A 25,599-nucleotide genomic window follows, 5' to 3' on the forward strand; every position below is an offset into this window, starting at 1 on the left:
ATACATCAGCCACTGTAAGTTTCTGTTGCTTACAGCTAGGAACTCTGGTGGACTGATAAAGTGGCCAGCGGGGTTTTTTTGAGCCAAACAGTCTCATAAATCTTGAAAAGTATGAATTGAAGTGAAATAACATAAGCAGCTTTCCCTGGACTCTTCTTGATCAGGGCACACTGGAAATCGCACTACTTTCTGAGTGCCAGGTATCGGGAAAGATATTGTCAAACTAGAACTTGATCCTAGTAGGGCAAAGCTAGGATAACAGTGTGGGAAAACCTATCAGTTAAGGAAGGTTCCGAGGCTATTTCTCCAGATTGCTGATTCCAGGCTGGAATAACACAGACCAACTGCAAGCTCCCTTTCTTTCAGTAATCCAACATGATTCTTACGAAAGGGCTACCTTTCCTCGAGTAAATGTCCTCAGGGATTTCAGCATGGGGTAGCAGGTGAGATTAGGTTACATCTGAGGTCCCTTCCCAACACAAGATGCTATTCAAGCTTGGGTGACCTAAGGTGCAAAATATTGTCTGACATCCACTAGCAATAACTTTTCATCTTCAGTACCACCATCTAATATGAAGGAGAGAGAATATTTGACATCACAGGTAAAATATCATGTGTGTTCACCAATTTTTCTTACCTAAGTTTTCAAAATGGACTACATTCAACACCTAGTAGGAACTCAATCAATGCTGCTCTGAATTGAACTGAATTATGTCCACGGCTCCATCCAGCCAGAACATTTTTTCCAATTTTTCAGCTGATCATCCTTACTGGTTCCCTGACTCTGTGTTCACCTTCTCCCTAACCCTAAATTCATTGGCATTGCTGAAATCACTGTGTCTTCTTGGTCTATCCCCTACAGACAAGCACATCTCAGCTTCAGCCTGACCCTGATCACCAACTTTCTTTACCAACTTTTTTTTTCTTCCTTTTTGCCCATCTAGTCCAAAAACCCACTAGTCTCCCTCTGCCCAAGTTCCTTTCTCAGAGTAGAGACTCAGAAAATATTTGTTGTAAAAGAATAATTCACTATCTCATAATGACTTTTTTTTAACACTCATTGGCTTAAAAAAAAGTTTATCATTTTCTGATATTTCCTGATGTTAATGAGCACATATTTTAAACTCTTCTTGAAAAGAAAAAAAAAAAAAACTGATTTAAGATCTTTCAAACATCACTTACATTTGTACTTATTTTTATTTGGGGTCAAAGAACATGCCTAGAAATAAGACTTAAAAGGCTATCTGTGGTAAACGTTCTATAAACTTTGAAAATGATGGCTCATTTTCAACGCTATCGTTCATAGCTTATCATATTCCTAAAATTATGTGATATAACAGTGAGAATTAGCATTGCTCTAGGCAAAGCTTGCAAATAAATGCCTCTTTTCATAACGCTAAATAAATGTGGAAGACTCTGCCCTCTTTATTTAACAAACCAGGGCCACTTTGACCTTACATGAAAAGGTACTGGTATTACGCGATTAAGTAGGGACTTTCCCAGTTTGCACTTGAACATTGGAAGTACTAGTTAAGTGAGGTGTAAGTCTCTCATTTTAAACATTCCATCACAAAATTTAGGTAAAGCTGCCTCAATTCTCCTCACAACTTCCCAGCAAGTAGACTTTAAAAATTTTAGCCACTAAAAAAAGCATTTCTATTAATTTTTATCTTTCTTCCTTCAAATATTAATGAATAGTTCCAGTGATAATTAGCAATTTTCCCTAATTACAGAAAATTGGCACTTCACAAATAGCAAACTCTGATATCTACTATTGTGCCAGTTTTCCTATTAATTTGGAAATTCAGCAATTATCACCAGAACTATGTAGGTTAAAGTGTGTCGGATTCTGGATAAACAACTTAAAATACCCAGCAATACAAGGTTCAGTGTCAAGGAAAGTTCAATATCGACATTTAAAGAAAAAAAAAATATTAGTGACCACCCCTGCTATTACAGCTCTGTGGGAAGGCTTTCCAAGTTTGTTTTCTTTCAGCCCAGCCCCTCAGATGACATCAGTGGCAGAACCTGGACATCTTGCCTCATTGTCAGTTGGAAGAAAACAGCAACAAAAATGTAAATTCTCAAATTGGAAAGCAGCATATACAAAAGTGCTGTATCAGGTCTCAAATGGACATTGTTATTAATTTTCTTTTCTGGAAACAGAAATTCTCCAAGACCTTTGTTGGGTGAGAAATAACTAACACACTCATGCGCTTAATTCCTAACATGTAAATATTTTTACGGAATGCAAACCAATCTTTATATGAACTGTGTTCTTGAGGTTCACCTTGCTGTTAAGAAGTCAGGTGTTGGAGAAGTGCAGTATGTCTCAGTTCACTTTGGAATAGCTTGTTTCATGCTGGCCTCTCACAAGCCCCTAATTAACTCTGGTTAACACTAGGAGTCAGCAGATCGACTCTTACTTTTTCATCTTAATGTGTGTCAGATTACTCTCAGCACAATGTCACTTAGCTTTATCTAGAACAGATCCTCATAAGTTCAACAGCTGAAAGCAAATGCTTGACTAGGCTTCCCAGCTTTCAGCAGTCTTTCCTGAACTCAGCAATTCTGAGACCAAAATTTAGGCTGCATTTGCATGTCATAAAAATAACTGGTTTTTCTGAAATGTGGAAAATTCAGTCAACTGAATCAATCCACAGGAAGCCAAATCAGTTTGACAGATATTTTTTCATTAAATTGATAGTGTTATGTGTGTTACTCAACCTCCTCAAAAAGGGAATACAAGGTCAGGCAACAAGGGTGGTCAGATTTCTGTTAACGTGATAAATAAAACTATGGTTTCCAATAATGCCATTCAGAAATTAAGAACATATTAAAAATCAAACTATGACTATGTTGAAAAACATCGCAATTGATTTTCCACCCTCAGGGAGGGAAGACAAGAGAGGAAATGGACTAAAATTCCAATAAAAAAGATTTAACACACATTACTATATATAAGATAGACAACCAACAAGGGCCTATGTATAGCACAGGGAACTCTACTCAATATCCCGTGATAACCTATATGAGAAAAGAATCTAAAAAAGAATGAATATATGTGTATGTGTAACTGAATCACTTTGCTGTGATTGAAACTAACACAACATTGTAAATCAACTATACTCTAATAAAGTTAAAATATAGAAAAAAGAGATTGAAGTCAAACCAAAACAAAATCTTCCAGTCTTCGGGGGTTAGGAAATGAGGAAATGTATTAGAGAGGGTGAGATAATAGAAGACGTTCTTTCCTGGGATATTGTTTCCAGTCCGCCAGAATTTCGACGTGAGGCAGATTATTTCCTGTATCACACCCTATGAAGAAAAGGAAATCACAGTGGTTCTGCGTTTTCCCTCAGGCCAAGTCCAAACCTTGACACCCTGTAACCCATTCAACCCTGCCTCCTGCAGCTCCTGGTGCCCCCTCCACTCTTCCTCCCCACTCCACCGCCCCCAGACATCATAGCTATTCCTATTCATTGCGCCTTTGGCCAAGACAGCCCTCTCCCCTTTACTCTACTTAGGCAAATCCTGCCATGCTTTCAATCTGTCGGCTAAAATTATGCAGACTATATCAAGCAATGTTTCCTTCAGTGGGACAGTCCAGTTGAACATATTTCCTCTATTCCTGAATCCATTTAAATCCCACCTCTTCCTTGAAACTTTTCCTAAAAACTGCAGGTAATGATGGCCTCTCCTCACTGCGAGTCTTATAATACCACAGGCATTGTACTAGATACTTACTTTGGCACATGAATTTTGTGTTAGAACTTTATTAGTTCACTAACTAGTCCCATTTTCTAATTATTTTTAGGACATGAGACATGTGTCCCTAATCAGATGACAGTGTCCTTCCTTGAGAGCAGGAACAAATCTCACCTTTCTTGTGTCATCCACAAAGTCTAGCAAGTACTTGACAGAAGAGGTTAATGGTTTAGAGAAAGGTTGTGGGGTTGGACCAGAGGTCATTCTAGTCCTTTGTCACTGACCAACCAGCTTATGTTGTACAAATTGCTAAGTTCTTACTAAGTAAGTAGCATTTGTGAAAGCGGTAATAATTTCCACCTCATTTATTTGTTAAGAGGATTAGATAAAATAATCTATAGAAATTCCTAAATGTTGTGGAATATGGGGTATAATAGTCTATGATCATAGTCTATGTCTTATAACTTATATTTGTACTACAAATATTTTTGGTCTTACCTGAAAGCAGAGGACTCACTCCAAAGCCTATTTTACTTTTAAAGTAAAATACTAGAAACTCTGTTTTATTCTTTAAACTAAACACTTGACTCTGGTCTTTCCCTGTGAACTGCCTTCCTCCTCCTTCAACCTCTGTTCTTCCTTCACCTAGGGTGTCAAATCATCCTGGTTTGTCTGGAGTAATGGGGAGTGTCAACACCATTAACCAGCTTGATCTAACTATACTCAACAAGTAGAGAATTCATATTTTCTCAAGAAAACCTGACACATTTAAAAAACTTGATTATCACTAAGATTACAAAGCAATATTCAAAAATTTCAAAGGTTAATACTCCAATCACATATTCTGATCACAATTCTAAAAAATCAATAACAAAAAGAAATTTTAAAGCACCATACATTCGGAACTTTTTATAAAACACTATTAAATAACCCATGGTCAAAGAAGAAATAAAAATGGAAATATAAATGAAATTGTAATAATTAAACTATAATTTTCTAACTGAAAGATAACTTTGGATATAATAAGTGTATCACAAGTTGTGCCATATAATAAAAACAGTGTCTACAGGAAAATTTCGTTTTAAAATTTTTACATTAGAAAAGAGAAAAGCTAAAAACTAGTGTTTCCAATTTAAAAACTTTTAAGTATAATGAAAGATAAATTAAAAAGAAGAAAAGATAAAGTTAAAATTATTGGGTTTCCCTGGTGGCGCAGTGGTTGAGAATCCGCCTGCCCATGCAGGGGACACGGGTTCGAGCCCTGGTCCGGGAAGATCCCACATGCCGCGGAGCAACTAAGCCCGTGCGCCACAACTACTGAGCCCATGTGCTGCAACTACTGAAGCCCACGCGCCTAGAGCCCGTGCTCCGCAACAAAAGAAGTCACCACAATGAGAAGCCGGCGCACCGCAACGAAGAGTAGCCCCCGCTCGCCACAACTAGAGAAAGCCCACATGCAGCAACGAAGGCCCAAAGCAGCCAAAAATAAAAATAAACAAAATAAGTAAATTTTAAAAAAAGAATCAATAGGCTAATTGTTAACACCAACAACCAATATTTAATAAACAAGTAATAAAAGTATTAATCAGTGTGAATATAAAAATAAAAAGATTCAATACAGAAGGTGAACCAAAACAATTTTTTTTAAAGGCTAATAAAGTAAAAAATCTTTACTATGCTGTTTAAGGGAAAAAAAAGGAAAAAATAATAATAAACAAAATTAGGGATAAAATAGTATAGATACAACAGGAATTACAAAGATACTAATGCATAAGAGAACATTCTGAGGGTTTTTTGCCAGTAAGTTTGAAGCTTTTTGTGAAATGAACAAAATCCTAGTGAGATATAATGTATAACTGATTTAGGAAGAATAAGAAAGGCTGAAAAGTCCTATAGCTATTAAAGAAGTTGAAATAGATGTTTTTACAGGTTAATTCCACCAAAGTTTAAAGGTGAATATCTCTTATGTTATGCTTGCTCTCCCAGAAGATAAAAAAGGGGGGATGCCTTCCAATCCATTAATGAGGTTAGTGTAACCTTAATATCAGTATGAGAAATGCAAATTACCTGCCAGATGCACTCACCATTCCGATAGTTTATGTGAGTTAAATCTTTATCTTGCATCATGTGGCATCATAGGACAGTATGCTATTTAAAAATCAACAAGTAAGAGTATAACAATACTATTTAAAATTATGGGCATACAACTGATGAAGCTAACAACAGACACAAAAAAATATCACCTCTGGGGAGTAAGAATAGAGTTGGTGGGTGGGAGAACTTCTTCAGAAGCACTTTTGAACTGTTTGACCTATAATCAAATGATAAATTAAAATGTGTGTTTTACCAAAAACAGAAGAAGAGGATGTATGTATAAGAAGTAAAGATAGCAATTGGAATATAACATATTTCCAGGAATAGGAACAGGTTAAGGAGTGTCTGAAAGTTTAGATCTTATTTTCTTCTTCCATTACCAGGCTGCCTTCTTCACAATTGGCTGGGACAGGGTTGCCATGGAACCAGGGCTTGTATAGTCACAGCATCATGTTTGTCATTGTTCAGACATATCACCATTTTTTCAAAATAGTTATCAAGGCTTTGCCATAAATTGTTACCTCCTTTCCCTGTTTTGTTTTGTGGTTCTTGAATCACTAGAATTATTTGGATTAATGCACGTTTCCTCATTTGCTTCTATAATAAAAAATATAAATATAAATGAACTGATATGTGTAAAGTACCTAAAACATGGTAGACATCTAATAAATATAAATTTTCTTTTCTCTGCTTGGGCTTCTGGACCCACTCATTACTTCTCATTGGAAGATTTAAGGGGGGAGATAGGATCAAATCGTATTTTGTAGACTTCAATTAAGCACTGCCATTTTCTTAAAACTGATGTCCTTTTATTACTAGAGCACATAACTGATATTTGCTATTCCAGAATTTTCATGAATACATAAGCACTCCTTTTCATTTGTATATCCTTAAAGAACTAGTATGTTGGCATTATTTTAAGATAAGATTCTTGAAAGCACATTCAATAGTTTTTGTGGAGTATTTAAGTGGATACAAAGATTGAGAAGCACCCAAATAGTTACCATCACCAAGGATCAAAGTCACATCATCATATTAGGACAACTTGAGAAAATAAGGGATGGGAAAACAGAGTTCTTGAATACTTTTGTTTGGTTGCTCTTATTGCATGCAGTGAAAAACAAATCCTCTTGTGATTCAAACATGAATAAAACATTCTAGATAGCTCTCAATGTCTTCATTACGTATATTGCTGACAATATTAAGTTTTTGTAGCTATTTTCTTAGCTACATAGACGTCTTATTCTTAGCAATGACAGCTAACAACACTCTCTTTTGCAGGGGATAAGTTAAATCCAAAAGGGTCCTGGGACACAAACGATCCCTGCAAATATTTCCTGATGTCAGAAAGATACTTCTCTTGCCCATTTATCCTTGCAGTAGCAAAGTGATCTTAAGTTCCTTAGTTTGACTGGAAAAAAAAATCACCAAAGTAGGGCTCAGTCAAGGGAAAAAAATCATTGTATGTTCAAATATAATACTGCGGTTCAAAACAAAACAGCAAATGTTGGAGCCAGTAACCTTCAGGTCAGATGAAGGAGAGCTGAAGATGAAGAGTGATACTCTCCTTTCTTGCTAAGATTTTGCTATTGCAGAAGATTTGGAGGTGGGATATTAAATTATTTGCTCTACTTTATGACCACTGCATAGTATTCTAGAGCCTCCTATGTGAAGAAAGCTCATGAAAATAAAATATAGAGAAAGAGGTGGAAATGTTGAAGCCTTCATTGAGGTTCTTTAGACTAGTGACCACAGAAGAGATCCCATAGTATCTAGAATTCAGTGCTGCCTTAAGATTCAATGAATAAAGATGTAAAGACAAAAATCCTTATGCCTTCCATTACTGAAGTATTAGCTAATAAGTGAACAAAGACATCAGGATACTCGGCTGAATTTTCCTCATTTCTTCAGGATTTCTGGAATCATACAGATGTTGAAATAACCCTTTTGAATCAAATGTATTCTACTCTATGGTAAATGAACTTCTGCTTAAGAAGTTCACTTGAAAGAAATTTGATGAAAGGCTTGATGTCTTGGTCATCTGCAATCTTCCTCAGTTTATGCACATTGGGCTCTGGATTGGAAAGAAGGACTTTCACAGAGCATGAATCGGGCATCTATACTGTTTTTCACACCCACCTCAGATCTGAACCCTTTGAAAAATAGGGGTTTAAACTAACTTTGTGAAAAAACTGGTCTCAGTAGTCCATAATTTAAAACACATTGTGCTGTAGGGAAATAATATCCTGAGGATTTTTTTTTTAAAGGAAACACACTTCCCAGAAGCATTAGCATTATGCTTGGTTTCCTTCAACGTCAGGTGTCACACTTTATAACGTGGGATATCTCTGCTTACACAGAGCTATTTCAATAAAGTTGTTAAAATTCAGATTGTGAACCCCACTGGTTACTAGCTTATGGAATTTTTATATTTATGTATTCCTCTACAAAAAAAGCGCTTTATTTGTGGATGGAGTGAGTGCTGCCTATTTGTAAAGTCCCAAATGGGTCTTCTTGTGCCAAAGCCTATTATCCTACCATTATAATTCCATGTTTTTGAGTCCTGAAAACTTTTTGTATTCAGAAGTTCCCTATTATACTTGTGTGCACAGCTCTTCAAGCTTATGTTTCTAAAATTGCAGTAGATCTACCACCTGGCACACGCAGAATTGTGTCAAGGGAATGAGAAACTATATAATAAATATGACATCTCCTCCTGGAAAATAAATTTTACTTGAAAATTTTGAGGCAGAAAGTGAAGTGATTTAAATGAAAATTTAAATACATTTTCTATTTAAATATGTATATATATTTATATTGTTGAGGAGAATGCTAAGTGTGTGTGAATTGTTAGGCTGAAACCCAAAACTTCAAATAATTTCAAGGATATGGAGTTCGTGCTAGTGATTTTCATTTGTTTGTTTCAAATGCCACAAAGTACCCAGGTGGCTTAAACACACACACACAAAATATTTGCTTAGATAAATGAAAAGTCCAGGAACGGGACTGGCTTTGGATACAGCTTGTCCAGAGACTCAAAAGATGTCTCCTAGACTTTGTTTTTCTTCATCCTCTCTCAGAATCTTCTCTCCTCCATACTGACTTTATTCTTATAACCAAAAGATGAGTGCCAACCCTTCAGATTTTATATCTTCTCTGTCTTTAATCTCAGGGGGAAAAAAGCAAGAGTCTCTTTCCTAGAAATCTCAGGAGAAAAGAAACCTTGAATCTCACTGACTCCGGTTGGGTCACTGAATGAATCATGGTGGCCAGCTATAGAATTAGCCAAATGTCACACCCACCCTGGAACTTCAACAGAAGTCTATAAATTGAGAGTGGAAGAATCCCCTCCCCACTAGGTAAATTGTGGGATGTTTCCCAGAATAAAAGTGAATCATACCAGGTGGCATGTTTTACACACACACACACACACACACACACACACAAGCATTGCTGTCGCCCTACCTCACCTCATACACACACACAACACCTTCCCAGGTTTAGTTCCATATCTTAAGGGTACGCTGGTGGAAAAGAATCGAGACACATTGCTTTAACTTATCCACCAGCACTTTAGCAGGGATTAACAGCTGGTGAAATCCAGCAATGCTCACTGGCGATAGGACAGAAGTACCCGGATCAGAGGCTTCCGATGCACTGACAGTAGATGCACCAAAGATCCTTAAAAGATCCTTAGCTCCTGAGTTCCTTTAGTGCTTTTCTCACCTAATGACTTGCGGATGGGAGATAAACCTAGCTGACTTAGTCAGCGTAGGCAGAGCTGGAGGAGTGTTTGCAAGACAAGACCTTTTTGAACTCATCTTCAAGGTTGGCCAAGATAGTTGCAAACAGTATAATGAACCATAATAATGACACTGCAGAGAGCTGTAAAGTGCGGGATGATCAATGCTGAGCTCACAAAGTATCTGATCCTCTGGGCAAACCACACAACTGGGAAATTCCTTGTTAATGGATGAACTTTATTTCCCTTCAAATTTCAACAACAAGGGGTTTTGTTTCACGTGCTATAGCACTGCACTATATTTTCCCATGCTCCTTTTTCCCCAAAAGCAGATATCCTGCTCTGCCTCAAGAGATTACATTGAGTTTATTATGAAATTTATTTTCATGTAACTACTTGTTAAATATACATGAGGTAGTGGATTTTGCTCGTTGCCTATTATCCATTCTCCTTTTCTCTTTTCAGGAGAGAATCCAGATTTTATTTAAGGTGGAAATGTGCCCAGAAAAATAAACCCTCCATATTCCAACCTTGATCACAGATAAGGGTGACCTTGGGACATACTTCTGACCATTGAGATATAAGCAGAAAGCTTCTGTGGATTTCTTTCCCACTTCAGTGACTGCCTGACACACAGACACGAAGGTTGAGCTGAAGCAGCCATTCTGTGACCATGTGGTGACACACATGAGGGTAAAACCATGTGTCAAGGAAAGTACAAAGGAGGAAAGAGCCTGGAACAATGATAGAATGTGCTGTACCACCCTGGGTCTAGGCTTAATTGTTAGATGAAAACCTTAACGTATGTTGTATGAAGCCGCTATAATTGACTTTCCTTCTGTTGCAGGCAGCCAAACATGTTCTTAATCAGTAAAGGCTGCTTTTCAAAATTCTGCAAAATCTATTGATTTCTCACAACCATAGCAGAAAATTAGCCCAAAATAACTCATTCCACTGGAAGTTCAGCCAGTTAAATTTCTCCCCATTTTCTTTTTTTCATTTAATTGATTTTATTGTAACTGGATCAGGTCTGGGATGAGGGAAATGGAAATAGCCTTGTTATAGAGAATCAAACATTATAATGGTTCTAACTGAAATTAAGCTTTTCTTATAGGAGAACTATAAATATATGAGCATTACAAGAGCTGACTATACACTTTCAAGTTCATATTTCCTGCCAACAGATTTGATCTTTCACCATCATATAATCCAGATGAAAGGAATCACTTGTCCCATATCAGGCATAATGGGAAATTGCACAATCCCAAGAATATGGGGGCAAGGAGTGCTCCTCTTGGACCAACTAGCAGGTCAAAGGTGACCTATATCACTCCTATGAAAAAATGTGCTTCTCCATGACATGGAAATCAAACTTGATTTTAGACCACATAGTAGGGCTTTCCTCTTGATGTGAAACTAATAACAAGAGCAGCAGTGTTTTTTCTTTTTTCTTTTTATTCTCAAACTGATTGTTAATGAGAAAAAACGCGGAGCAGTTAACAATGCAGCTCGAATCTTTAGTCTTCTCTTTCCAACTCAATCACTGAAATATGACACTCCTTTCATAATATTCTGGCCACCACATTCTCTCTTTTCTTTTTGGCTTCAGAGTCCTTTCCAAAAGGAAACATGCTGCCTGGCATTCTACACTACTCCTAATTTCCAGGTGGAAAAATGAGACAGATGAAGTGACATCTAAAAACACCGGGGATTATATTTTTAAAAACAAGACAATAATTCAGATCTTCTTGCTTTAATTCTTCTCTATATTACCATGACAAAATATTTATCAAAGTTCAAGAGATTACTGATATGCAATAATGACCAATGACTACACATTAATGGAGCTATTCATAATTAACTCATTAGTGAAGTAACTGGAAAAGAAGTTTAAATATAGTGATTTTCACTATTCTGTTTATACAGTATTGAAACAACCATAACTTCAAACACCCATAAAAGTGCAAAACTCTAAGCAACATTAAATAATAATTGATAACTCTGAAATACTGAAACATCCTGAAGTATCTTCCAAATGACCAAAAACAGATGAAATTTTGTTCAGTATAACTTCAGTTTTTTTACACAGAACTGTGTATTTTAAAAACTGTAATCCATGTAAGATATACACAAAACCCTGAACTGACTAGATTGTTCAATGAAGAATACTCCACACTGCTTTGTTGTTATGGACAAATGAGCTTATAATTCAATGAAACCCATTTAAGAAATTCTAATCTATAGAATGACATGTTGAAATTGTTTGTTTTATTAACAAAAACCTCCTATTCCTTTGTAAGATGTTTAATTCCTCTGAATATCATCTTTAAAAGGCCTGACTTGATTGTTGTCAAAATAAACCACAGGTCAAGTGCAACCCTCCAGTGTCCAGCCTATGGGCTCTTCATGAGTTTTGGTTCCGTGTAAGCCACACAATGACCTTCCCATGAGTCTTCCATTGGAGATTTCACAGTCTAATTTTAACAGTCTCCACAAAGTATCCCTCCCTTCTCTAGGCTTTGGGTAGAATGTCAAATTAATAACGGCATGTGGGTGCTTGCTTCGGCACATATACTAAATTGGAACAATACAGAGAAGATTAGCATGGCCCCTGTGCAAGGATGACATGCAAATTCGTGAAGCGTTCCATATTTTTAAGCTGGGACGCAGTGAGAGAGTGGCATGGACATATATACACTACCAAATGTAAAATAGATAGCTAGTGGGAAGCAGCCGCATAGCACAGGGAGATCAGCTCGGTGCTTTGTGACCACCTAGAGGGATGGGATGGGGAGGGTGGGAGGGAGACACAAGAGGGAGGAGATATGGGGATACATGTATACGTATAGCTGATTCACTTTGTTATACAGCAGAAACTAACACACCATTGTAAAGCAATTATACTCCAATAAAGATGCTAAAAAAATCAACAAAAAAATAAATAAACACTGATATAAGGGGAAAAAATGGCAGGTGGTGTTCCTTAGCATAGCCTGCCAAAATGTGATAATTTCCTTGGAAGAAAAGCCATGGGCTGCAATCATGCATCTGATTTGACAGACATTCAAATGGATCCTATATAAAAAGAAAAGGTTGGTGTCTTCTGGAATATGAATGTCCACTTTTAATAAATTCAAACAGATCCCAACATAAACATCTTCAAACTTGATGGGTTTTACGTGACTCATCATTTCATAGATTCTTGGCACCAAATTTCTGGATATTATATAACCCAACCCGCTGCAGTAGGGAGGAAACACCTTGAAGGGATACCCCTGGTATGAAATATGGGGTTTTTGTTAAAATCCTCTATAGGAATAATTATCAATTAGAGGATAACCTGTGAAAAACTCCTCTGAGTGGTTTAAATTTAAAAGATACTTCACTAAATTGCCAGTATTGATGAAAACATCAGTGTCTGTCTTCATGATGTACCTTGCATTGAGGCAAAACTCAGTTACCCACTTAAATGCCATAATTGTTTTCAAGGTCAGATTATTGTATGTGTCTAAAAAATCTTGTATTATTTTGCCATAAAGGAGGTGTTCATCCTCTAAGGATAATGCTAATACTTTGCCTTCCCTTTCAGCCTATTGGGCTAATAAGAAAAATGTAAGAACCTCATATCTCCACCAAGACTTCTTTTCACCCCAAGTAACTCTAATGGCCGGTCTGGCTTTCACATCTGAGGGGTGTGAGGTCACCAGGATGACAAGACGTGCGTTTTGATGAGAGCAGTTCCAATGCTCTCGAAGTGTGAAGTGGAAGTCTTGTCTGTAAATGGGCTCATAGTCATAGAAGTACACCCAGTTCACGCGTTCTATCACTTTGTAGTGGGGAAGACTGAGGTACCACATCACCAGGAAACCCAGGAGAGACAGCAGCAGGAGGCTCCAGGGATCTCAGTGACATCCTACCCGGAAGGGTGGTTAGGAGCGCTGGGGCCATTCACAGAAGCTCAGGAGTACGGGAGCCTCGGGTTCTGGATTTACTTCTTCTGAGTGAAAGACCTTCAGTTTCATCAACTGAACGTTCCGTAGCAAGTGGTAGTCAAAAATAATGCTTGAAATTTCTATTGAAAAACAGACTCTCAGATTGGCTTAAAACTCTGTCATATACTGCTTATAAGATACACGCCTGTAGAATTTCAGATGAGACTAAAGCACTAGCTGAAGTCTTCTGTTTTCCGTATTCCATGCTTTAATTAAAACATTTGCCATGAACTCTCCAGCGCGCCGCGCACCCTGCTCCAACGCGGGCAGAGGGCTGACCCACCCCTCTCCCCACTTTCCAAGGCCATGTTAATACTGACACCTTGGACAAGTCACTTAACATTTCTGAAACTCACCTTCTCTATCTCTAAAGTGGTATTAACATATCACCTATTCCCTAGGTTTGTTATGAGGATTAACTGAGATAATCTGTAAATATTTCCTGGTAAAATATAAGCACTAAAAAATGGAATCCATTATTATTAATTATTATTTAATTGTATAATCTTGACTGGAAAGAAACATATCAAAAGGCACATAGTAAACCCCTAATAGGCATTTATGAATGAATGGTTAACAGTGGTTGTCTAGTTGTTGGGAGTAAGAGAGTTGGTGGTTCTTTTTTCTCTTCTTCTGCATTTTCTAAATTTTATTGAATAAACATATTTATTATTTTATAAGAACATTTGTTCACCTCTCCGTCCACCCTAAATACCTAATAACCAAAATTATATATATTATATAATATTTCCTATAATTTGATATAATAAATATATTTAATACATGTTTTAATATATTTATTTCATATTTAATTTATAAAGTATAGATTTATAACATATCTGAGGCTTTATTTAAAAGACTAAGAGTGTTAGAATGAGGGGGAAGATGCAGTGATGCCTCTGTGAATACAAACACATACGGACGTATACATGCATAGACAGACACAAATTATAACAATAAGCTATTTGAACAAGACACACCTAAACCATGGCATCAAGAGTTTAAAAATAAATATGTAGTCTATAAATAAAGCAAGGATAACAATATTATTATCTGACATATAAAATTCAAGGTGACAAGCATCAAACAGTAAGAATGCAAAGAGCTTGAATTATATTATTAATAATGTGGCCCATTTTTATATGGTAGAATATAGCAAATATGTAATTATGTTGTTGTGTTAGGAATTAAGAATTTCTGTGTACGAAAATAAGGGATAAAAATAAAATGACACAGCAAAAACTTGTAATGCTAAATCTGAATTGGAAATACTATTAAATCATGAACTTTTTCTTTAAAAAGTATGTATTCCCTAGTGCTGTCCACTTAAAATGCCTGAAGGCAATGACACCCCCAGTAGCAATGAGTGCTCCTATATGTAGACTGTGCTCCGTAAATACCAGGGTTCTTTGGATAAGTGGCTGATTACAAGTCTGAAGCATAACATATAGACTTGCCTGAGACATCTTGTTCCAGAACTCAAGGACACTATCACAGACTAATGGGGTTACAACCAAATGACACAGGAATCAAATGAAGGAAGAAGGGACACATGAACACCAAAGAGCGCAAAGTCTACAAATTATTAAATCTACGGAACAGAAAAGCTATGAGTTAAAAAAGGAAAAGAAAAGAAAAGAAGAATTTATAATAGTACTTAATAAAGAGAAAGCCAAAATAAACTCAAATCCTGAACATTATTGCAAATAACTATTACAACAAAGAAATCTAGCTAATAAAAGTGAAAGAGAAGATAGAATTTTAAAAATAATTGGACTTCTGGTTTCCAGTTCCATATGCAAGGAGCCTGGAAGTCACTCCATCATAGCAACAAGTAAAAAGCTGAACAGACTGAAAAATCAACAATTCCTCATGGATTCATAAGAGAGGTTGAGGGCACAGGGGCACAGGACAAATCCCCAACATTGGAGAGACAGATGGGTGAGCATAGGGAGTCACATATAGTCAAGAGCATAAACTGCCACGGGGACCAGTGCCAGGGTGGGAAAACCTCAACTATAATTAAAAAGTTGCTGGAAGCTCAGTGTGGACAAGTCTGAGAGTTAAAAACTTTGGGCAGACCCTATCACAGAGGGATCCCCACACATTTTGTGAGTTTTACCCCCAGGAGCTCAACCAGATTCTCACTGTAAATACTGGAGAAAAATCCCCTCTTGCTTCCAGCGGGGGGAGGAGAAAAGAAAGAAACTGGAAATGAACCACAGTACTCTGGGGTTTTTTTTTTTTAATGGCTAAAACAAACTTTATTTTATTTAATTTTTAAAAATTTATTGTATTGAACTATAGTTGATTTACAATGTTGTGTTAATTCCTGTCATACAGCAGAGTGATTCAGTTGTATATATATACACATTATGTATATATATGTATATACATATACACATTATATATATATGTGTGTATATATATGTATACATTCTTTTTCACATTCTTTTCCATTATGGTTTATCACAGGATATTAAATATAGTTCCCTGTGCTATACAGTAGGAACTTGTTGTTTATCCATTCTATGTATAATAATTTGCATCTACTAATTCCCAACTCCCAATCCATCCCTCCCCACCCCTCTCCACCTTGGCAACCTCAAGTCTGTTCTCTATGTCTTTGAGTCTGTTTCTGTTTTGTAAATAAGTTCATTTGTGTTGTATTTTAGATTCCACATATAAGTGATATCATATAGTATTTGTCTTTCCATTTCTGACTTACTTCATTTAGTATGATAATCTCTAGGTCCATCCATGTTGCTGTAAATGGCATTATTTCATTCTTTTTTATGGCTGAGTAGTATTTCTTTGTATATATCTGCCACATCTTCTTTACCCATTCATCTGTCAATGGACATTTAAGTTGTTTCCATGTCTTGGCTATTGTAAATGGCACTGCAATGAACTGTGCTTAACAAGGCCTATCCTTAGGAGAAAGTACTTAACCAGCACTTAATCTGCTGAGGTATTACCAGACCATAATGGACCTAGGGGAGGAAAATAATCAACTCCAGTCAGTTCTACACTTACACATGGAAGAAGGGAAACACTGAACTCCAGCTCATTCTAGCCATCCTGTCCGACTTAAGGGGAGAGAAAAAACTGAGAAATACTTGTGAGGTTCACAGTCTAGAGGCATAGGCTCAGGTAAGACTGAGACTTAATCATAGGACTATAGAATTATTCCCCTGCAAACACACATTATCACCACATTACTAGGGAACTCTTTACAGCAGTTCTTTTACCCAGTACATCATGTCTGGTTATCAAGAAAACATTACAAGGCATACTAAAAAGCAAAAAACAAAATTTGAAGAGAAAGGGCAAGCGGCAGAACCAGACATGACAAGGATGTTAAAATTATCAGACCAGGAATTTAAAATAACTGTAGTTAATATGCTAAGGGCTCTAATGTAGACAGCATACAAGAAAAGATAAACAGGGGAAACAGAGAGATGGAAATCCTAACAAAGAACTAAAAAGAAACAAAATGAGGAATACATTAGATGGGCTTATTAGTAAACTGGACACAGCTGAGGAAAGAATCTCTAAGGATATCTCAACAGAAACCTCCAAAATTGAAAATAAAAGATAGTAAAAACTTTAAAATAAAACAGAATAGACTATCCAAGGACTGTGGGACAACTACATAAGGAAACCGAAGAAATATCTAGAACAATAATGAGCGAATTTTCCCAAATTTTCAAACTGGTCAGACACCAAACCACAAATCCAGGAAGCTCAGAGAACACCAAGCAGGATAAATGAAAAGAAAATATATCTGCACCTAGGCATATCATTTTCAAATTACAGGAAATCAAAGATAAAGAAAAATTCTAAAAGAAGCCAGAGGGGAAAAAATGTAAGAAAAGAATTATGTTCAGCTTCTCCTCAAAAAACATGCAAGCAAGAAGAGAGTAGAGTGAAATATTTAAAGGGTTGAGAGAAAAAAACACCAACCTGGAATTCTGTATCCTACAAAATTATCCTTCAAAAGTGAAAGATTTCCTCAGACAAACAAAAAATGAGGGAATCTATTGCCAGTAGACCTGCCTTGCAAGAAATGTTAAAAGAAGTCCTTTAGAAGGAAGGAAAATAATATAGGTAAGAAATTCAGATCTATATAAAGAAAGGAAGAGCATTGAAAAAGGAATAAGTGAAAGCAAAATAAAAACTTTTATTTTTCTTATTCTTGGTTCTTAATAGATAACATTTAAAAAAAATAATAATAGCAACAATTACATATATATTTGTAAATGCTTATGTGTAAGTGAAATGAATGACAACAATGATACAAGGGATGAGGAAGAAGGAATTAGGGTAATTTTCCTATTATAAGGTACTCACTACAAGTGAAGTGGCATAGTTTATTTAAAAGTGAACTTGGATTAATTGTAACTATATATTGCAAACTCTAGGGCAAGAACTAAAATAGGAAAAAAAAATGAAGTATAACAGATATGCTAAAAAAGGAGAGAAAATGGGGTCATATAAAATACTTGATTAAAACCAAAGGCAGAAAAATAATGAAAGACAAAAAGAGGAACAAAGGACAAGAGCAACAACTAGAAAAAAGTAACAAATATGGTAGTTATTAATGCAAGTATATCAATAATCACTTTGAACACTGATGGTATAAAAGCGCCAATTAAAAGACAGAGATTGTCAGGAATTCCCTGGTGGTCCAGTGGTTAGGACTAGGGGCTTTCACTGAGGGGGCCCAGGTTCGATCCCTGGTCAGGGAACTAAGATCCTGCAAGCCGCATGGTGCAACCAAAAAATAAATAATAAATAAAATAAAAGACAGAGATTGTCAAAGTGGATCAAAAAACAGGACCCAGATATATGTCATCTACAAGAAACCCAGATTGTATATATTGGATATATATAGATTAAAATTAAATGGATGGAGAAATATCTACCATGCTAACACTAATCAAAGGAAGCAGGAGTAGTGTATCAATTTCTGACAGAGCAAACTTCAAAGCAAGGAAAGTTACGAGGGATAAAGAAGGGCATTACATAACGATAAAGGGTCAATTCTCCAAGAAGACATAACAATGTGTATGCACCTAATAGCAGAGCATCTAAATATGTGAGGCAAAAATTGATAGAATTGCAAGGAGAATAAATGAATCCACCATCATAGCTGGAGACTTCAACACCCTTCTATCACAGATGGAATGATTCAGCAGCCAAAAAAAATCAATAAAGACTTAGTTGAACTCAACAGCACCATCAATCAACTGGATATAATTAACATCTATTGACTGCTTCATCCAACAACAGCAGAATACACCTTCTTCTCAAGCTCACATGAAACAATCACCAAGAAAGACCACATGCTGTGTCATAAAACACACATTAACAAATTTAAAAGAATAAAAATCATACAATGTCTGCTCTCAGACCACAATGGAATTAAGCTAGAAATCAATAACAGAAAGATAACTAGAAAATCCCAAAATATGTGGAGATTAAAAACCACACTTCTAAATAACATGGGTCAAAGAAGAAATCTCAAGAAAAATTTAAAAATATTTTGAACTAAGTTAAAATGAAAACATAACTTATCAAAATTAGTAGGATGCAGAGAAAGCAGTGCTTAAAGGGAAATTTATAGCATTGAATGCATACTTAGAAAAGAAGAGGATGGGAGTGAGGAGGGGGGGAATTGGATGAAGGTGGTCAAACAGAACAAACTTCTAGTTATAAGATAAATAAAGTCTAGCGATGTAATGTACAAAACTATAACTATGGTTAACAATGTTGTATGGTATACTTGAAAGCTGTTAAGACAGTAGATCCCAAGAGTTCTCATCATAAGAAAATTTTTTTTCTTTTTCTTTTGTATCTACATGAAATGATGGATGTTAACTACACTTACTGTGGTAATCATTTCACAATATATATAAGTAATACCATTATTCCATATGCCTTAAACTTACACAATGCTGTATGGCAATTATATCTCAATAAAACTAGGGGAAAAAAGAAAAGAAGAAAAATCGAATATCAGTCACCTAAGTTTCAACCTTAGGAAACTAGGAAAAAAACAAAACAAAACAGCAAATTAAACCCAAAGTAAGCAGAAAAAATAATAAGTATAGCAGAAATCAATAACATTGAAAACAGGAAATCAATAGAGAAAATCAATGAAACCAAAAGTTGATTGAAAAGATCAGTAATCTATAAGTCTCTAGCCAGGAAAACTAAGAAAAAAAGAGAGTGGACACAAATTACTAATATCAGAAATGAAAGAAGGCAATGACTTTTTAGATACAATACCAAAAGCATGATCCATGAAAGAAATTACAGATAAGCTGGACTTCATTAAAATATAAAACTTCTCAAAGTTAGCAGAAGGAAAGAAATCATAAGGATCAGATCAGAAATAAATGGAAAAGAAATGAAGGAAACAATAGCAAAGATCAATAAAACTAAAAGCTGGTTCTTTGAGAAGATAAACAAAATTGATAAACCATTAGCCAGACTCATCAAGGAAAAAAGGGAGAAGACTCAAATCAATAGAATTAGAAATGAAAAAGGAGAAGTAACAACTGACACTGCAGAAATACACAGGATCATGAGAGATCACTACAAGCAACTATATGCCAATAAAATTGACAACCTGGAAGAAATGAACAAATTCTTAGAAATGCACAACCTTCTGAGACTGAATCAGGAAGAAATAGAAAATATGAACAGACCAATCACAAGCACTGAAATTGAAACTGTGATTAAAAATCTTCTAACAAACAAAAGCCCAGGACCAGATGGCTTCACAGGCTAATTCTATCAAACATTTAGAGAAGAGCTAACACCAATCCTTCTCAAATTCTTCCAAAATATAGCAGACGGAGGAACACTCCCAAACTCATTCTATGAGGCCACCATCACTCTGATACCAAAACCAGACAAAGATGTCACAAAGAAAGAAAACTACAGGCCAATATCACTGATGCAAAAATAGAACCCAACAGCACATTAAAAGGATCATACACTATGATCAAGTGGGGTTTATCCCAGGAATGCAAGGATTCTTCAATATATGCAAATCAATCAACGTGAAACACCATATTAACAAACTGAAGGAGAAAAAACATATGATCATCTCAATAGATGCAGAGAAAGCTTTCAACAAAATTCAACACCCATTTATGATAAAAACCCTCCAGAAAGTAGGAATAGAGAGAACTTTCCTCAACATAATAAAGGCCATATATGACAAACCCACAGCTAACATCGTCCTCAATGGTGAAAAACTGAAACCATTTCCACTAAGATCAGGAACAAGACAAGGTTGCCCACTCTCACTGCTATTATTCAACATAGTTTTGGAAGTTTTAGCCACAGCAATTAAAGAAGAAAAAGAAATAAAAGGAATCCAAATTGGAAAAGAAGAAGCAAAGCTGTCACTGCAGATGACATGATACTATACATAGAGAATCCTAAAGATGCTACCAGAAAACTACTAGAGCTAATCAATGAATTTGGTAAAGTAGCAGGATACAAAATTAATGCACAGAAATCTCTTGCATTCCTATACACTAATGATGAAAAATCTGAAAGTGAAATTAAGAAAACACCCCCATTTACCATTGCAACAAAAAGAATAAAATATCTAGGAATAAACCTACCTAAGGAGACAAAAGACCTGTATTCAGAAAACTATAAGACACTGATGAAAGAAATTAAAGATGATACAAATAGATGGAGAGATATACCATGCTCTTGGATTGGAAGAATCAGCATTGTGAAAATGACTCTACTACCCAAAGCAATCTACAGATTCAATGCAATCCCTATCAAACTACCAATGGCATTTTTCACAGAACTAGAACAAAAAATTTCACAATTTGTATGGAAACACAAAAGACCCCGAATAGCCAAAGCAATCTTGAGAAAGAAAAATGGAGCTGGAGGAATCAGGCTCCCTGACTTCAGACTGTACTACAAAGCTACAGTAATCAAGACAGTATGGTACTGGCACAAAAACAGAAATATAGATCCATGGAACAGGATAGAAAGCCCAGCAATAAACCCACGCACACATGGTCGCCTTATCTTTGATAAAGGAGGCAAAAATATACAGTGGAGAAAAGACAGCCTCTTCAATAAGTGGTGCTGGGGAAACTCGACAGCTACATGTAAAAGAATGAAAGTAGAACACTCCCTACACCATACACAAAAATAAACTCAAAATGGATTAAAGATCTAAATGTAAGGCCAGACACCATCAAACCCTTAGAGGAAAACATAGGCAGAACACTCTATGACATAAATCACAGCAAGATCCTTTTTGACCCACCACCTAGAGAAATGGAAATAAAAACAAAAATAAACAATTGGGACCTAATGAAACTTAAAAGCTTTTGCACAGTAAAGGAAACCATAAACAAGATGAAAAGACAACCCTCAGAATGAGAGAAAATATTTGCAAACAAATCAACTGACAAAGGATTAATCTCCAAAACATACAAGCAACTCATGCAGCTCAATATCAAAAAAACAAACAACCCAATCCAAAAATGGACAGAAGACCTAAATAGACATTTCTCCAAAGAAGATATACAGATTGCCAACAAACACATGAAAGAACACTCAACATCATTAATCATTAGAGAAATGCAAACCAAAACTACAATGAGATACCATCTCATACCAGTCAGAATGGCCATCATCAAAAAATCTACAAACAATAAATGCTGGAGAGGGTGTGGAGAAAAAGGAACCCTCTTGCACTGTCGGTGGGAATGTAAGTTGATACAGCCACTATGGAGAACAGTATGGAGGTTCCTTAAAAAACTAAAAATAGAGCTACCATACGACCCAGCAATCCCACTACTGGGCATATACCCTGAGAAAACCATAATTCAAAAAGAGTCATGTACCACAATGTTCATTGCAGCTCTATTTACAGGATCCAGGACATGGAAGCAACCTAAGTGTCCACGGTCAGATGCATGGATAAATTAGATGTGGCACATATATACAATGGAATATTACTCAGCCATAAAAAGGAAGGAAACTGAGTTATTTGTAGGGAGGTGGATGGACCTAGAGACTGTCATACAGAGTGAAGTTAAGTCAGAAAGAGAAAAAACAAATTCTGTATGCTAACACATATATATGGAATCTAAAAAACAAGAAAAGAAAATGGTCAGAAGAACCTAGGGGCAAGACGGAATAAAGATGCACACCTACTAGAGAATGAACTTGAGGATACGGGGAGGGGGAAGGGTAAGCTGGGACAAAGTGAGAGAGTGGCATGGACATATATACACTACCAAACGTAAAATAGATAGCTAGTGGGAAGCAGCCGCATAGCAGAGGCAAATCTGCTCGGTGCTTTGTGACCACCTAGGGGGGTGGGATAGGGAGGGTGGAAGGAAGGGAGATGCAAGAGGGAAGAGATATGGGAACATATGTATATGTATAACTGATTCATTTTGTTATAAAGCAGAAACTAACACACCATTGTAAAGCAATTATACTCTAATAAAGATGTTAAAAAAATAAAATAAAATAAAACTTCTGCTCTTTGAAAGACAGTGTCAAGAGAATGAGAAGACAAACCACACACAGGGAGAAAATATTTGCAATATACACATCTGATAAAGAACTGTTGGCCAAAATATACAAAGAACTCTTAAAATTTAGCAACAGAAACCCAAACATCCCAATTTTTATAAAATGGACCAAAGACCTTAACAGATATCTCACAAAAGAAAATATACAGATAGCAAATAAGTATATGAAAAGATGCTCCCCATCATATGTCATCAGGAAATGCAAATTAAAATAGCAATGGGATACTACTATACACCTATTAGAATGGTCAAAATCTGGAACAGTGACAACTCCAATTGCTGGTGAGGATGTGGAATGACTGGAGCTCTCATTTACTTCTGCTGCAAAAGCAAAATGTTGTAGCCACTTTGGAAGACAGCTTGGCAGTGTCTTACAAAACTAAACACATTTTTATATAATCTAGCAATCATGCTCTTTGACATTGCTGGTGGGAATGAAAAATGCTACAACCACTTTAGAAATATGTTTGGCAATTTTTTATAGTTAAACCTTTACTTAGCATTCAACCCAGAAACTCCACTGCCAGAAATCAAAAGACAAAAAAATGAAAACTTACATTCACAAAAAGGCTTGCCGAATGTCCATCAACTAGTGAATGAATATACAATTGTGGTATATCCATACAATGAAATAGTCCCTGTCGATTAAAAAAATGAATTAGCGATATATGTAATAATACGGATGAATGCCAAAAGCATTATGATAAATGAAGAATCCAGACACAAACGACCACATAGTTTATGATACCATTTATATGACGTTCTGTAACAGTCACATTTGTTCCCCAAGCACGTTTCCATGTCTCTACATGAAATGCACTTTTCTTCCTCACCTGAAAAGTTCTACCCATTATTCATGGTACAAGCCTCCACCAAAATATATCAATCATTTGTTCCTGATGCAACTTTTTGGAAGTTTCAGTTATAGAAATTACTTTTTCAGAGGTTTTTTTCCTCTGTTTTCCCTAGAAAATATAAATTCCTCAAGGACAAGGATCCTCTCTCCTTTGTATTCCTAGTGTTTGGCAATGACTGATACATGGCAGGATCTCAATCCATGTTGAACAATGTGTTTAGTTTTCTGTCTTCCAGATTCCCTTTTGGCCAGCATTTCTATAATGAAAAACAATTCAACTTCAACTAAGTTGACTCTATTTTGATTTATTGGTGGTGTCTAATTATAGAGAATAATCCAAAGAAACAGAGAATATCTTATTTTTTCATATAAAAATATAGTTTTTAGTACACTTTCTTTTGGTCATTTGATAGCAGAAACTAAGTCCTTTCTTCTTCTTTCTTGTTTTCTTGTTTCCTTCCTTCTTCCTTCCTTTTTTTTTGATTGTCAGTATTTCCCTCTAAGGAAATAAAATGAGGTCATATTTAAATAAAGACAGGAAAGATAGAGAAATCTATTTAGTGGACACTGAGAAAATTCTGACAGCTACTGTATGATGGAGTTGGTGATAATTGTATTATCACAGACACATTGCACTGATATTTGAGCCAAATACACTGAGAATAAATACTTATAGAAACATGGTACTTCATTTCTATTTTCAAGCAAATTACAAACTCCAAAAACTTTTTAAGAAAACACCACCATGAATTCTCATTCATTTGTTAGGCTTGATTGCTCCTGAGAAAATAAAGGTTTTGTTTTTTAAGATATAAACATGTGTCTACCTATATAGACATAATTAAGAAAAGTGTGCATACTTAAAACAACATTTATAGGTTAATAAAAGATACTTTCATTTAAGAGCCTTAAGGTAGAAAGACGATGAAATATAGAGCTAGCGACAACATTTAAAATGACCAAGAGGAACAAAAAGAGAATAGAAAACTAAGATCAAATGAATATAAAATGAATTTATAAATACACACACACTTTCAGGGGAAATCTATTTTAAAGGGTAACTTTAATACTGCATAGCACACAGTTAACAAAATAAAATTTTCACTATGAGAATAAGCAAGGAAATCTGAAAATATGGCCTCCCCACAAAGTCTGCTTTGCTAACACTAGTCTTCACTCAATCCATGTGTAGATAGTCTTGGACTGTGGTCTCATAGGATGAGAGGTGAGACCACTAAGGGGAGAAGATTGAGAAACACAGCCTAATACTCATGATCCAAGGCAGCCAGCAATCATTTTTCCCAGGGCCTCCGGAATCCACCACCTCCAGCTTGTCAGTTCAAAAACGTTGCCTTCCGTTTGTTTGCCTGGGCTTTCCCTGCTCTCAAGGACCTACTGCTTCAGCTCATTCCTTTCTTCCTGCCCCCAGACATCTAAAATGTCACTGAACTTTTGCTCTGTGCTCTATAATGGGCTGTTGGAATCTACTTATCTTGCAGCCACCCAAGACAAGCCTCTATGTAAGTTCCCTTGCTTCTTAAACCTGCCACCCGCCAAGCTAGAGTGGTCTGCCTCTTTCTTGGGTCTCTCTTGCCCTTTGGTTCAGAG

The 25,599-nt window shown here is 36.1% G+C and overlaps 1 non-coding gene and 1 pseudogene across 1 annotated transcript; one reads left to right on the forward strand and one right to left on the reverse strand.

The window, feature by feature from the left end:
- Positions 1–13,522, reverse strand: part of LOC103014873 (UDP-GalNAc:beta-1,3-N-acetylgalactosaminyltransferase 1-like) — a 28,431-nt pseudogene extending 14,909 nt beyond the window's left edge.
- Positions 12,098–12,200, forward strand: LOC114236155 (U6 spliceosomal RNA). The gene has a single exon (XR_003622167.1). It is a non-coding gene; the product is annotated as a U6 spliceosomal RNA (small nuclear RNA).
- Positions 13,523–25,599: the final 12,077 nt, after the last annotated feature.

Source organism: Balaenoptera acutorostrata, chromosome 17 (genome assembly GCF_949987535.1).
Source record: "Balaenoptera acutorostrata chromosome 17, mBalAcu1.1, whole genome shotgun sequence".
NCBI classification, from domain to species: domain Eukaryota; kingdom Metazoa; phylum Chordata; class Mammalia; order Artiodactyla; family Balaenopteridae; genus Balaenoptera; species Balaenoptera acutorostrata.